Below are 13,926 nucleotides of genomic sequence, written 5' to 3' on the forward strand. Positions count from 1 at the left end.
GGAACTTTGCAGCCATAATAAGGGTCCCTGAGCAGTTGAGTTGACGTTAATCAAAGGGAGACTTTCGAGGGTGGGACTGAACAGATCTGAAGCCCCGGGATGGCTTGAAGGGGCAGATTGCCATGCTGTGGGGAGGCCACCTGGCAGGGGACAGCAGGTGGCCCCCATGCCTGACAGCAGTCCCCAGCGGGCAGGCGCACCAAATAGGGAGCTCAGCCCCTCAGCCACAAGGAACCGAGGGCAGCAGCACCCCGCAGCATGGACGGCAGCCCTGAGCCTCAGCGGAGAGCCGGGCCCCAGCGGCGCCTTGACTGCCTGCTCCTGAGACCTGAGCGGAGGACTGTCTAGCTGGACTCGGACCCCTGACCACAGACAGTGTGGGGTGCGTGCGGTTCTGGCATCTGAGTTCAAGGCAATGTGTCTCGCTGCCTGGGACGGGGCCCGACACAGGTGCACGTCGTCCCCCACAGCTTCCTGGCTACAGCATCATGGTGACACGGGCGTGAGCCACTCTCTCCTTTTTGAGTCCCTTCCATGCGACATATCATGGTGGGCAGCACCCGGACAGTAGTTAGCTGCGCGCGTGGACCAGAGACAGGGCTGTGAGGACAGACTGGTCTTCTGGTGTCTTCCAGGTCCCCTGCCCTCTGCCCCACGCGGCCTCCCCCGCTTGCTGAGGCGCAGCCCAGAGGCTTCCATACAGAGCTCGCTGTAGGCCGACGGCCCCTGGCTTCCTCCCAGCCCTGTCTCCGCTTGGGGCATCCCATCGTGTGTGGCCTTGGACCGAGGACAGTCCCCTGGGCCTGTCTAGCACAAAGGTGCTCCTACCTCATACCCCGCCGTGCCTGGTTTGGGGGAACAAATTGCACACCCTAAGCACGATGGGGTCTCTGGCCACTGGCCACTGGCGCCTGGGTGACAGCCTTTCCTGTCTCGGCTCCCCAGGGCAGCCTGTGGGGGGTTGGGCATCTTTGTGACTCTTCTCTTTGAACAGCAGCCCAAAGGCAAAGGGAGTGTCTGCAGATGGCCTTGCCCTTCTGCTGGGCCTGCGTGTGCTGGCTCACCCCAGCCCCCACTCCGGCATCTGCGGCCCTTTCCTGAGCTCCTTGTCTGTGCCTGGCCTCGCAGCCCCCCACCCCCCGGTCTGTGAGCTCTGTATCCTCCCAGAGGCTTTCCTTTACCCCGAGAGAGGGAAGGACTCCTACCAAGAGCGCCGGGCCATGCCCTCCCCAGTCCTGCCGGCCGGCACAGAGTGCTTTTCCGTGACATGGCGATGGTGTTCCAGTGTGCTGGGTTCAAATCCCGCTCAGCAGCGTGCCAACTCCGAGGCCGAGGACGGTTGCAGGAGCTCCCTGGGCCTTGTCTGCGAAACGGAGACTAACGACAGTCCTTACTTCATGGGTCACACCTGTGGGGCTCTTGAAGCAATGCCACCCCATGTTTGCCCTGATTTCCTGCTATTCTGGGGACAATATTACTCGATGTGTTTCCCAAACTGGACTGTAGGGTCCCTCAGGTAAGAAGCTCTTCTGACTCCCATCCCCCCAAAGCACCAAGTGTGGAAGGAGCTCACGGTACCGCCCAGCGGCAGGGGCCCCATGACCACAGCTGCTTCTGCCCCTGGACTGCAGGGTCCCGCGGGGCAGGCGTGTCCCCAGACGTGCCAACGTGGTAGGTGCTCTGCGTGCCACGCTTCATCTCAGAGACAGGCTCCGGATTCTGAGGATCCAACCTGCGTGTTGCCGCGTTCCAGCAGGGAGCAACGGGAGCGAGTTACTCCCCACACCTTCCGCCTCCTCCCCCAGCCTCTGGGAAATCGTTTCTGCTCTTCCTTCCTGGACCCAGGCTTACAGCTTTCCTTGTCAATCTTATTAACAAGTAGGAATGCTAATCTATTAAGAGTACATTTAGGGGCAACATTTACCGACTAGTATAGCTGGACAGAATCTCAAAATACTTAAGAGCCGGGAGGTATCGTCCTGGACAGCAGCCGGCACGGTAGCATCAGGGGGCCGCAGCCTGCGACCAGCATCTGCTCTGAGTACAGGTCGTGTGGCCAGAACTGAACAAGGAAACTAAAGGTCTGCAAGGTAACAAATGAATAAAATGGTGAAATCAATGCACTGGAAGACAAGATTGGCTGGGATCCTCCAAAATGGTGTGGGGACGGGATCCAGATGGGACGGGGTGGGTTAGAGTGGGATGCGACGAGCTGGGTTATGATGGGATGGTTTGGGATGGGACTGAAGAAGAGAAGGGTATCCACACTTGACATGATGTGCAGACGGCAGGAGGGGGTTAAAATGTTGGTGTCTTTTGCTGTCATACAACTTATTTGGGAAACAAACAGTAATGCATTATTGACGAACCAGCAGACCACATAAAGCACAGACGCTAGAATGTTAAGAGCCGCATGCATTAATCATGAGATATCTTTAATCTCTCGGTACTCACATAATGACAGGACCGGTTTTTTATTTTTCTGGTAAACTTACTGATCTATCCTAAATGAGTGAAGATGTCTGAGACAGAACTTTTAAATTCAAATCAATTTAATAAAATAAATCCAGCAAACGAAGATGTTTTTGTTTTAAGACTCTGTTAAATGCCCCACTAAGCTGCTTTTTTATAAGGGACCAGTTCGACAAATAAACAGAAGAGGAGCTAATAATAGTTCCAGCTGAATGGAATTCTACTTTGATAAAGACATGAGAAGGTCAGAAGGATCACACCTACAGAGTAATCCAGATGAAGGTGTAAAGCTGGTGAATCACAGGCGGAAGAAATAGTTTAAATGTCTGGATTTGATGTACTTTATAAAAATCCTGAGAAGCTGTTGCAAAAAGGCAAGATTCCAAGTTTTTAGATTATAGCATTAGTATATATTTTATACAGCCATTCTATAAACTATGTGTTTATTATCTATTTATGTATATAGTTATCATACAAAGTAACTATCGGCCAGGCGCTGGCAGCCAGAGGCCCGACGAGCTCAGCGACCCACTCACCCACTCGCACACTTACTCATTCAACGACCGTGTGTGCGGGTCTCACGCCCGGGCGCCGGCACCAGGGAAAGACACGGGCAGGCCTGGAGCCCGTCAAGCGTGTGGTCCCATGGGACACAACTTGCCCTAACCCTCGAGGCCAACACGCAGTGAAATTCTGTGTTAAAGTCTCCGAGGGAATGTGCCGTGTCCAGTGTGTCCGCCGGGCCTGGAAGGGCCCAGGAAGTCGCCCGTGAGATCAGTGACGTGTGAGCCGCGTCCTAGCGGGTCGCCTCTGTCATGTTACAGGTTAGTTTGACAAGAAGGCGAGGGAAGGATCTGAGTCACTCCTAAGAGAGTGACGTGGGGCAACGTGGAGGTGACATAGATCTTACAAATGCATCTGTTGTATGAACTACTGAGCTTTCTCTCGATGAAACAGAGCCAGTAAGTATATCCGTGAGCCTCCTGGCGACGGACTTGGAGTGCACGGGAAGTAGTGGATTTCGACTTGTGCCGAGTTACCCAGTAGCCTGAGTCCCTCGTGACGAGACCCTCCCTGGGGGCTACCCCAAGAAGAACAGGAAAGGTGTCCTTTTCCCTCTGATTTAGAAATATCTGAAATTTCTAGGAATATTTCATTGCTTTAAAAAATCTTCCAGTGTTAGTGACAGTTAAGATTTTTAAAAATCTTTATTATATAAATTTTTAAACATACATAGAATTAGGGGAAAAAACATACCCATTAGCCACCTTCAATAATTATCAACATGTCAGTCTGCATTCCTGCCGGCGTCTACCCCATCGTCGGATCAGTCATTCCTCAGACAGGCCAAAGGGAGATCATTTTGCTTCTTCCTTTCTAGTATGGATACCTTTTCCTTCTGTCTTTCTTTCTTCTTCTTCTTTTTTTTTTGTGAGCCAACGGCCATAGCCAGAGCATGTGCTGCGATATTGGCTAGAAGCGGCGAGAGTGGGCGTCTCTGTCTGGTTCTGATCTCGAACGGGGTCAGACTTTCCCCAGCAGGAATGATGAGAGAGGCCGCTTTTCAGAGATGCCCTCTTTAGCTGAGGGAGTTCCCTACTACTCCTGGCTTAAGTGGTTTGTTTTTTTTTTCTTTTCTTCCTTCCTTCTTTCCTTCCCTTTTCCCCCCTTTTTTGTAGGCCGGTGTGGAGCCCAACACGGGCTCTGAGATGGAGACCTGAGCCGTGGGAAGTGTCTGCGTCGGCAGGGTGTCCTCCGTGACGCTTCCTCCCAGCCTCCCCTTTAACGTGGAGACGCTACGGGGTCAACATTACAGCATCACATTCTCTCCTTAATGTACAAGTTAAGTTTGTGCTAAAGTCTTTTTGAGTAAAGACATTTGGTACAAGTTGGTTTAACATTTTAAAGCAGTAATAAAATCAGAGAAAGACCAGACCCTCCGGGTACATCTCCGCAGCCACGCGCTGGCGTGCGGTTTTCTGGTATGACACAAGACTGCACTGCACTTCTCCACTGGGCACACAAAGCAGAGATCGAATTTTGCACTGCTGGTATAAATATTTAACTCCGACAAATTATCCATCAGGGTTTCAATAATAGAAGTAAGGCAACTAAATTAGTCTTGAATGAGCAAGCGATGGTTTTCTCCAGCCCGTTTGTTCGTAGGGACTACCTGACCAGCTGAGAGACGTTCTAGTAGTTTCTGAGGGAACCAAAAATCATATTTTAGTCTTCATTATGATGGATCGATCAAACCTGATTTTGAGTGTCCTATAACCCGACGCTTCAAAAAGGCACGTGTGGGGTGTCATGACAGTGTCCAAGGGCTCCCTGGGGGGGCGGGCATAAAAAAGAGCTGAACTCATGTCAGCTGAGCTCATGCACCAAACGGAGGCTGATCTAATGGGAATAAAGGAAGAAAAGGAAGCATTTTTCCCGGGTCAGATTTCCTCAAACAGTAAGAAAAGGCTTGTGTTCTCAATGCAGCAGCATCCGGCCCTGTGCTCTGAGGAAGTCAGGCTCCCGCGCAGCACAGTCTCTCTAAAAACATTCACGGGACGCATTAAACAGAGTCCAAAAGAGGGTCTCAGACAACTCAAGTCAGTGGTTCCCAACGAGGGCCGAGTGTCCCCTCAGGGGACATTTGGCCACACCTGGAGACGTTTCTGCCCCCGTGACTAGGGAGGGGTGCTACTGGCATGCAGTGGGGAGCCCTGGAACGCCCCCGACACAGGAGCTGCCCCCGCAAGAAGACATCGTCTTGTGCAGAAGGTCCCTCGGGCTGAGGATGAGACGCCCAGGCTTGCAGCGACCTCCCCGGTACGAGTGGCCTCGGGGACCTGAGTGATGTGTGGGATGGCTTCCTCTCAGGTTGGATGCCCACCTCAGAGGCCCGACAGTCACCTCCAGCCAAATTACGGTCACGGGGGCGGGTGTAACGTCTTCAAGACTCAGGCACACTGGTGACGACGACCACTGCTGTCTGTCCCCTTGACTTATTGGACAGTTTCCCTTCTGAGCCAACTTTTTTTCTGTTTTTTTAAAGATTTTATTTACTTACTAGAGAGAGAGTGGGGGGGAGGGGCAGAGGACGAGAGACTGGGGCGGCTTCTGTGCTGGGCGTGGAGTCCAGTGCAGGGTCCGTCTCATAACCCTGAGATCCTGACCTGAGCAGACACGGGGACCAGAGCTCAAGCGACTGAGCCCCCCACTTGCTTCCGAGTGGGAATTACGTTGTCTCGAGCTGGTGCGTGGGGTCCCAGGTGGGGTCCGACCCGAGAGTGCACAAGAAGCAACAGGAAGCTCCGCAAGAAGCAACAGGAAGCTCCGCACACCTCCCCCCTTCTTTTTTTCCAGCATGGCAACAAGTTATCAAAGCTCCACTTCATGTCCGCCCTCCGAGTAATTCCCGTCAAGCTCTGAAGCAAAACCGTTAATCCAGGAGAGGATAACGACTGAACGTTTATCCCTTTCAACCTTATTCTTTCAAATCAAAGTTTAAGAGAAAAAAGCCTAAAGCACGAAGCACCCTGGTGTTTGCAGATGTGACTTGGGAAGCTGCTCGCCGGTGCCCTGACTGACAGCGGGGGATGGACCTTCACGCAGAGGCCCTGGCGCTGCCACCACGAAGGCGTCGACACGTCTGCAGCGAAGCCCAGGCTGGTGTGAGCCTCGCTCCAGCGCCTTCCGAGAAGCACTCGCCGCCGTTAGTACCCGAGCACAGCGGGGCTCGGCGCTGGCCCCTCCAGGCCAGCGGGAGGCATCTCCGTGGGCAGGTGGGGATTGGAAGTTTCTGGCAACCCTGCCTTGGAGGCGCAGGGAGGGGGGCTGTGGTGGGCGACGCTGAGTCAAGCCACCTGGGGTCCCCAGGGCTTGTGACTTGAGGACCCAGGATCATGGGGCTTGGAACCCTGGGACTTTCCAGGTTTTGCATGAAGTCCATCCCCTGGGAGACCCCTCAGTGTGAGACCAGTGCGGACATCAGTTGACCTGTGCTGCTGAGTTCCTAGCAAGCTGAGTCCCCTCCAAACCTAAGGCCTGTCCCCCTGCCCTTCCCCTCTACCCGCTGTGTCTCAGCTCAATGTCATGTCTTTGGCGCTAGTGAGGGCCCGGGGTCTCGGCGCCAGGACAGGATTCTGAAGTGCGATGTGAGGACTCTGGGGGCGTTAGGGGACAGGACAGTGAGGTCGGGAGGCGAGGGGTCACAGAGCCAGAGCACAGTCTGTCACTGAGCCTGGGGAGACCTTCCTCCCGTCCTGCGTGGGTGTGGGCCCCAGGGTCATGGCACACCCTTCCTGCGACCCTCTTTCCTCGAGAGCAGACCCAGAGCCGTGCGGACAGAAGCAGGAAATGGCATCTGCGTGATGTCAGCCCCAGCAAGGAAAGCCGCTGTGCTTGGGCGCGTCAGCGAGGGCATTGACTCGCAGACCCAGGGCCGTGCATGCGGGGCGCCCCAGGCAGAACAAGGAGCCGTTTCCTTGGACACTGATTCCTGCACCTTCGGAGAACGATTTCCTAGAACCAGCGTAGAATGCCTGTGTGATTTCAGGAAAATGTTTGAAACAAACCCCTCAGCTGGCCTCTGGGGGCGGAAATTAGACCTCGAGAGCATTACGTGTCCTCGGGCTCCCGCGGGGTGTCACGAGCTCCCCCACGAGTGACCTCACAGTGCCCGCGAGCCTGGGCTGGGGACGTGTCTCCGCGGCCCCCGGGGGAGAAGTGGGGCTCAGGCAGCTGGGAGCACATGGCTGGGGGCAGGGCCTGGCAGAGTCTGGCCTCCGCCATGGGGCAGAGCCTGTGGGAACCTGCCTGCTCGCGGCCACAGACAGGCCGGTCAGATGGTGGCTGTCCGAGGGAGTCTGAGGGTTTTGCATCCTCTTCCAATTGCCACCTTGACTTTGGTCAAACCGTCTGCTCTCTTGACTTTTCTCACGTCAACAGGGGAATATTGATATCTTCCGTAGGGTTCGTGGGAGGATGGTCAGAGGAGGTGGATTAGAAACTATCTGGCGGGCATGAAGGGCATCATAAGGGCGTCTGAGAGCAGAGGAATGCTTCCTGCACAGGGAACGGTAAGAAATCCTTGTAAACCATTCTAGTCTGTAACACACTGAGCTCGTGGCAAGTCTGAGCCGCACCAATCTCAAATAATGTCGCTCTGGAAAAGAAAAGAAAGGCAAGCATGGACTCGGACATCCCCATTCCACTACCCAGAGCCTCTTATTTGAACAAACCAACATCCGAGCTTTCTGTTTTTCTCCCAGAAACACAAAATGCAAAACGATTCAGTTGCATTTGGTCATTATTCACAGAAGGCCTGGTTCCGTCTGGATGTAGTCTTCTTTATAGTAATGAAAAGATCCTTTTTAAACTCAGAAAACTTGGAAGTAACAGTCTTCTATAGTGTGCATTCTCAGCCGGCTTGTTGGGTGTACAACCCCAGACACGTCCCATGGCGGACAAACGTGGCGGAGCACTTGGAGGTCCATCCTTCAGCCTCAGCGGAGGCAGCTGAACTCTAGGCCTTTTAACGTTCTTTGTTTCCTTCCTCTTCGAACAACAACATGCTTCTCCCTGGGATTGCGGAAGCCATCAAAGAGGAAGAAGGTAGGAGGCGACAAGAGCAACCTATCCTGTTGGGGAAAAGGAAAAACGCCCCAACAAAGGACACGCAGAGGCAGAGCAGAGCCTCCCCTCCTCAGGGCCCAGCAGCGAGGGGAGAGCCGAGGGCAGGCGGAGCTCGCCAGGCGGAGTGTTCCAGGTGCTGCAGGTCTGGCCGTAGCTCTGGCAGCTTCCAAGTGTGCCCCCTGCCCCCGTCTCTCAGTCTGTTAGACGTGGGAGGGCCTGGCAGACTTGGGGACACAGGCGCGGGGTCCCAAGGGGCTCTCCTGCAGCGTCATCTTCAGACCCACTCCGGGAGCCCTGGCAAGGGGCGTCCCATGGCCACGCCAGCCTCGCCGGCCGCCCCAGGACAGGGGTTCCCTCCACGCGTGTCCCCCGAGGGTCCGCCATCTGCAGGTGTGGGGGTCAGCGGGTCCCGAGGATAAAACAGACTCTGCCCTTGCGGGGCTCACTCAGTGTCTCTTGGACTGGACTTGGGCCAAGCAGAGACCTTGGAAATAAATGAAACTCGTGGGGGCTTCTTCAGGAAGTCCACGTGGGGAGTGCTGTCGTGAGTCTGGATCCTGGTGGCCCTCGGCTGTCCCCGGCGGTCGGCTGTAGCGCGCTCTGGCCATGCCACCCCACCCTGACAGCCAACCCCTCGCTGCTCAGCGTTCAAGGTTTGAAGATGTCCCTCCTGGGTGTCACCCCCCACCCATTAATGTCACTGAGCTTCTTGCAAAGGTGACATTTTGGTAGCAGCCAGCAACCTTCCATGCGGCAAGTAGCAAGTTGAGGCATGAAAGACGGGAGCCATGGCCCAGGGTCTGTGACGCACGGGAGCCCGAACCTGCGCTGAACACACCAACAATATGTTACCGTGAATGGTGTGGAATTGCCTTTATCTGACCCATTGTAGCTATAAAAATGGCAGCTGAATATGGTTAAACATAAACAATTTGAATTAGGTTCAACATAAGAGAATGAAAATGAATGACTAAATATTTTGTTTGAAACTCCCCTTCCCTTCCTCCCTCTGTTGTTCCTTATGATTTTCTCTTTTTCTTGCTTCCCCTCCAGCCAAGGGGGTGCATCCTGGGCCCTAGCTCCCTGCACCCACCGGGGAAAGACACTGGCTCGGCTCTGCTTTCCCCTGTGGGGGGAGCAGGGGAACCACCTGCGGACACGCTGGGCTGACGCTGCCTGGGGCCTCCCCCTTCGGTTCTAGCCCTCATCCCTTACGTCCCCCATGCCCAGGGACAGAGGGTCTCATGACAGTGGCCAGACCTGCCCGTGGCCTGCCAGGTGAGGTGCAGCGGCCCCGGGCCGTCCCGCGGCGGACGAGCTTCCCACCGAAGGTCTGGTTCTTTGCAGCCTGGAGATGGTCTTGCTTACAGGCTCGGAATTCCCTTTTATTCTAAGCCAATACCGGATCTTTAATGTCTAAAACAGCTCTGCCAGATTCTTAAAAGTTCCCTGATATTTCTTACAGGAGAATTCTCCTGGACGGCTTGAGAGAGTGTAGGGGCCCTGAGCGCCTGGCATCAGGTGGGGACCGAGGACGGGGGGACGTGTCGTACACGGCAAACCCGCGTCCCCAAGGGAAGCACTGCGCCAACGTCCCGTGTTTTTCACACACACACTGATCCACTGGGAAGAAGAATTTCTCCTGGTCTGTTTTTTTTCTAGGTGCTTGTAATATTTTGCTGTTATTGGAGATCTCTAGTACTGGACTGATTTGGAATTTTTCCTTTCCTTTCATCTGACTAAATTCACTCTCTCCTCTTCTAAGTCAGACGTGACATGCATCACGGATGGTACGTGATGCATTATTCATGCAGAGCTGGTTGAAGTAAGAAATTTTAAGTTGGACACTTTCTTTAGAAATTCTACTTACAGGGGTGCCTGGGTGGCTCAGGGCGTTAAGCCTGTGCCTTCGGCTCAGGTCATGGTCTCAGGGTCCTGGGATCGAGCCCCGCATCGGGCTCTCTGCTCAGCGGGGAGCCTGCTTCCTCCTCTCTCTCTGCCTGCCTCTCTGCCTACTTGTGATCTCTGTCTGTCAAATAAATAAATAATGTATTAAAAATAGAAAAGAAATTCCACTTATAGTACAGAATTCACAGTCTAAGTGCTAAGGAAGTATGTTCAAGAGAAAGACCACAGTTTTCGTGTCCGTGTCCGCCCCTCTGACTCTCCTCTGGTGACAGCCGTGCCCCTCGTGCACCTGACGTGGTCTGAGGTCTCAGCGCGAGACCGTTCTGCCCCACGGAAGGGCTGCTGACAGGGAGTCACGGGCGGATGTCATGACCTCAGAGGTCGTGTGAGGTTTGCGACGGCAAGATGCCGATTGTCACTCTAAACGCTCCCCAGGCTGCTTGACAGGTGTTGCCATGAGGACTGGCAAGAGTGTGCTGGCGGCTACTCCGAGCCCCGGGGAGTCCCGAGTGTTTCCTGCCGCGGACACTGCAGGGCCTCGGTGGATGGGGTCACAGTGGTCCAGCCCGACCCCAGAGCCCAGAGTCCCAGGGTCCTCTTGTGCACGCCGCCCCATCGCGCTGGGTTTCTCCTTCTCCCGCACGAAATGGGAAAGCGAACACACCACGCCCGCTTCGTGGGTGGCTCATTCCTTCCTCGTAAGACCCGAGCGGTCACTCTAAAGTGCTTTACGCACTGACCAGAGGTAACTCCGGGACCTCTAGTTTTGCCTTTGGGTTCTCCCTGGAATTTCAAGGCTCCTAGAGAAATGTCTTCTGACTTACCTGCCAGGCTCCGATGTTGCCGGGAGAAGCTCCGTCCAGATCACCCACCTGCCTTCCCCTCTGCCAAGCCCTCAACCAGCCAGTCCTTGCAAACGTCACCCCCAAACAAACAAGAAAACAACCACAAAAGGCAGGAGCTCCACTGTCCAGCCCATGACTGCGGTAGAAGGAAAGGGGAAAGGCATCCCCCCGAGCAGAGACCAGACAGCTGGCCACGAACTTCTGGAGGATCACCTGCAGTGAGCAAAGAGTTAGATCCCGAGTTTGAACTCAAGGCTCTGCCATCCAAGGCCGGGGGCGGTGTCCTGCCACCTGCTCAGCTGGGTACCTGCCGTGTCCCGGGGGTCGGGCTCCTGCCGGGCGGCTTCAGTCAGGTGACACACATCGTGAGTGATTCAGCAGATGCGAGTCCTCAGGGGCCCCATGGTGTTTTGGGGACACATGGCCTTTGCGTGTCTCACCATTGAGGTGCCGTCTCTCCCGCGTTGGACTCTGGCTGCTCCCGATCGAGGTAGAAGTCGGGGTTATGGGTCCCACCCTTCCGCTTCTAATAGGGACGCGGAGCCTCGGCAGTGCAGGTTTGACGCAGCCCCGTGACGGAGGAACCTTTTCTGGGCGATCATGTGCTACCTTGGACGTTTCATTCGCTTGCTTGTTCTTGGCTCCTTGAAATATTCCCGCGATCTCACGATGGGCTGGGGCTGGAGGCCGAGGTCACCGAGGGGTTGCGAAGCAGGGTGGACGGCCACAAGGAGTCCGCGGGACCTCACGGGCTGAGAGGGACGGAGACGGACACAGAGTCCATTTCGGCACCGAGGAGGGGGCGTGAGGCCCCCGGGGGGCACTTTGTCAGGGACGAGCAGACCGAGAGCCGAACGTGGGAGGGGAACGGACCCCACGGGAAACTATGACACGTTCCTGCTTCGTGATGAGAACTGTGAATCCCACCTCATCGCGCCTGTCCTGGTGTCTCTTGCTGACGAGCCTGGTGGCTGGTCTGTTGCTGGGGAGGGAAGAGCGTGAAAGGCGGGCGAGACGCGCTGCTGGGTGGACACAGCCCTTGGGTCACCGTGACACGCGCTCCAGCCGCCCATGTTTCCCGTTTTCCCCCGAGGCACGTGAGGTGGGGGTAGCAGCCACCAGGCCTTCCCACAGCGGCTAGCAGGGGCCACGGTGGTGGAGACGACCCCCCAGAGGGAAGTGTGCATCCCAGAGCCTTCCAGAAGCCGAGGCTGGCCGCTCCGAGAGCCCTTCCCTGCGTCGCCGCAGGAATTCAGAGGTTCTGTGGCCGCACAAAACCGGCTCTGCTTTTAGACGGGCGAACCTCTGACGGCGTCCGGCGCGTCCTTCCGTTATCCCTCAGGTGCAAACGCCGGAGCCGCTGCCGGGAAGACAGGAAAGGCCATGGCGTGTGCAAGGAGCACAACCGGACGCACTGAGCCGGCGCGCCCTCCCCGCCCCCTCACGGTGTCAGTGCGCATCCCTGCCACCCGTTCCGGTTCCCAGCGCTGGATTAGTCTGAGTTCCCGCAAGAAGGCGGGAGGCAGGTGCCGTCAGCCCCCAGGCCCCGCGCCTTTGCCCAGCGTGCGAATCCCCGTGAGAGCGAGTGCCGGTGCCCGCCCTGTCCCTCGCAAGGCGGTGCTGGCCCTAGCCTGCTGTGTTTGCCAAGAGGCCCACAAGGGCAGCAGGAAAGGACAGGTCCCTCTCCGCCCGGCGACGGAATGAGGAAGTCCCCCGTCTCCTGGCAGATGTAATGGAGACGAGGCCAAACACAAAACACCCGGTGCACAGCCCAGAGCTCTTCCTGTTGGCAAATCCTTTCCATGAGATCACTTGAACCACTGAGCAGGAAGCCGGTCATCTGACCAGACCCGTGGGAATCAGGTAAGAAGACCCCAAGAGACACCCCCACCCCCGCCCCCGCCCCGGCCGGGCCGAAGCTCGGGGCTGACGAGGGCACAGTCGCTGCTCTCCTGCGGGGTCTGGATTCAGACGTGGCATGAGGCTCTGGCTGGACCTGGGCGAGGACAGGGAGACGCAGAAACGAGGCCGGTGCTTCTGGTTTTAGCACCTGTGGGCCCACGTGGGCTCGCTCTCTCCCGTGGGACCGCCTCGGAGCCGAGCTCGCAGCCTCCAAGGACGTTCGGAGCCCCGAGCCGTGGACACGAAGGCCGCAGAGATGGGCCCGGCTCGTTCGCATCCTCGTGCTCATGTGCTGTGCGCTGAGGCCGGAGGCGGCTGTTCCACGGGCTCCAGAACAGTCCTGGGACGGTCGTCCTGCAGAGGGGAGACGCGTCCCCGGCCCTGTCTGTCCCACGAAGACTCGTGCAGAAGGGCTCTCGCCGGGGGGTACGAGGTGGAGGTGAAGGCGGCGGGTCCCACCAGTCGGAGATGCGGGCGCTGAGGCCTTTCTCGAGCGCCGGTGCCGACGGACGGACGACATTCGAGCCCAAGGGGAGCAGGTGAATTATTCAACAGCCTCACACAATCAATACAATATTGCTGTGTGTTTCCTCACAGATATTTCTGGAGCACGCTTCAATATTTAATTCAACCCAAACCTGTAGGTCATTAGCAAAAGTACATTCCGGGTTACCACACGTCTCCGCTCGCGTCCCACCACGGAAGGCCGGGCGTTGCGGGTCTGGGAGCTGACTGTGTAAACGTCTGTCCTTCAGAGAAAGGTTGAGAGACTCTTTTCACACGGTCTCTTTTTGTATTTTTTTTTTTTAAGATTTTCTTTATTTATTTGACAGACAGAGATCACAGGTCGGCAGAGAGGCAGGCGGGGGGTGGGGCGGGAAACAGGCTCCCCGCTGAGCAGGGAGCCCGATGCGATGTGGGGCTCGATCCCAGGACCCCGGGATCATGACCTGAGCCGAAGGCAGAGGCTTAACCCACTGAGCCCCCCAGGCGCCAGCCACACACTCTTTTCTTTTCTGCCTTTGCATTTAAAGAGGACGTGGGGTTACTTCATTTGCAAATTCTTCTTAAATGAGCAACTTGCCAAAGAGGAAGGTGCGATGAGGTCTTTGTTGAAGAGTAAGAAAGGCAGGAATTCCCAACGAGGGGCCAGGCCGTGAGCCTCCTGGAG

At 56.1% G+C, this 13,926-nt stretch overlaps 1 pseudogene; it reads left to right on the plus strand.

Moving 5' to 3' along the window:
- Nucleotides 1-7,745: 7,745 nt before the first annotated feature.
- On the plus strand, nt 7,746-8,648 carry LOC116881348 (annotated as a pseudogene).
- Nucleotides 8,649-13,926: the final 5,278 nt, after the last annotated feature.

The sequence above is a fragment of the Lontra canadensis genome, unplaced genomic scaffold (assembly GCF_010015895.1).
Source record: "Lontra canadensis isolate GAN:19392208 unplaced genomic scaffold, GSC_riverotter_1.0 scaffold73, whole genome shotgun sequence".
Lineage (NCBI taxonomy): Eukaryota > Metazoa > Chordata > Mammalia > Carnivora > Mustelidae > Lontra > Lontra canadensis.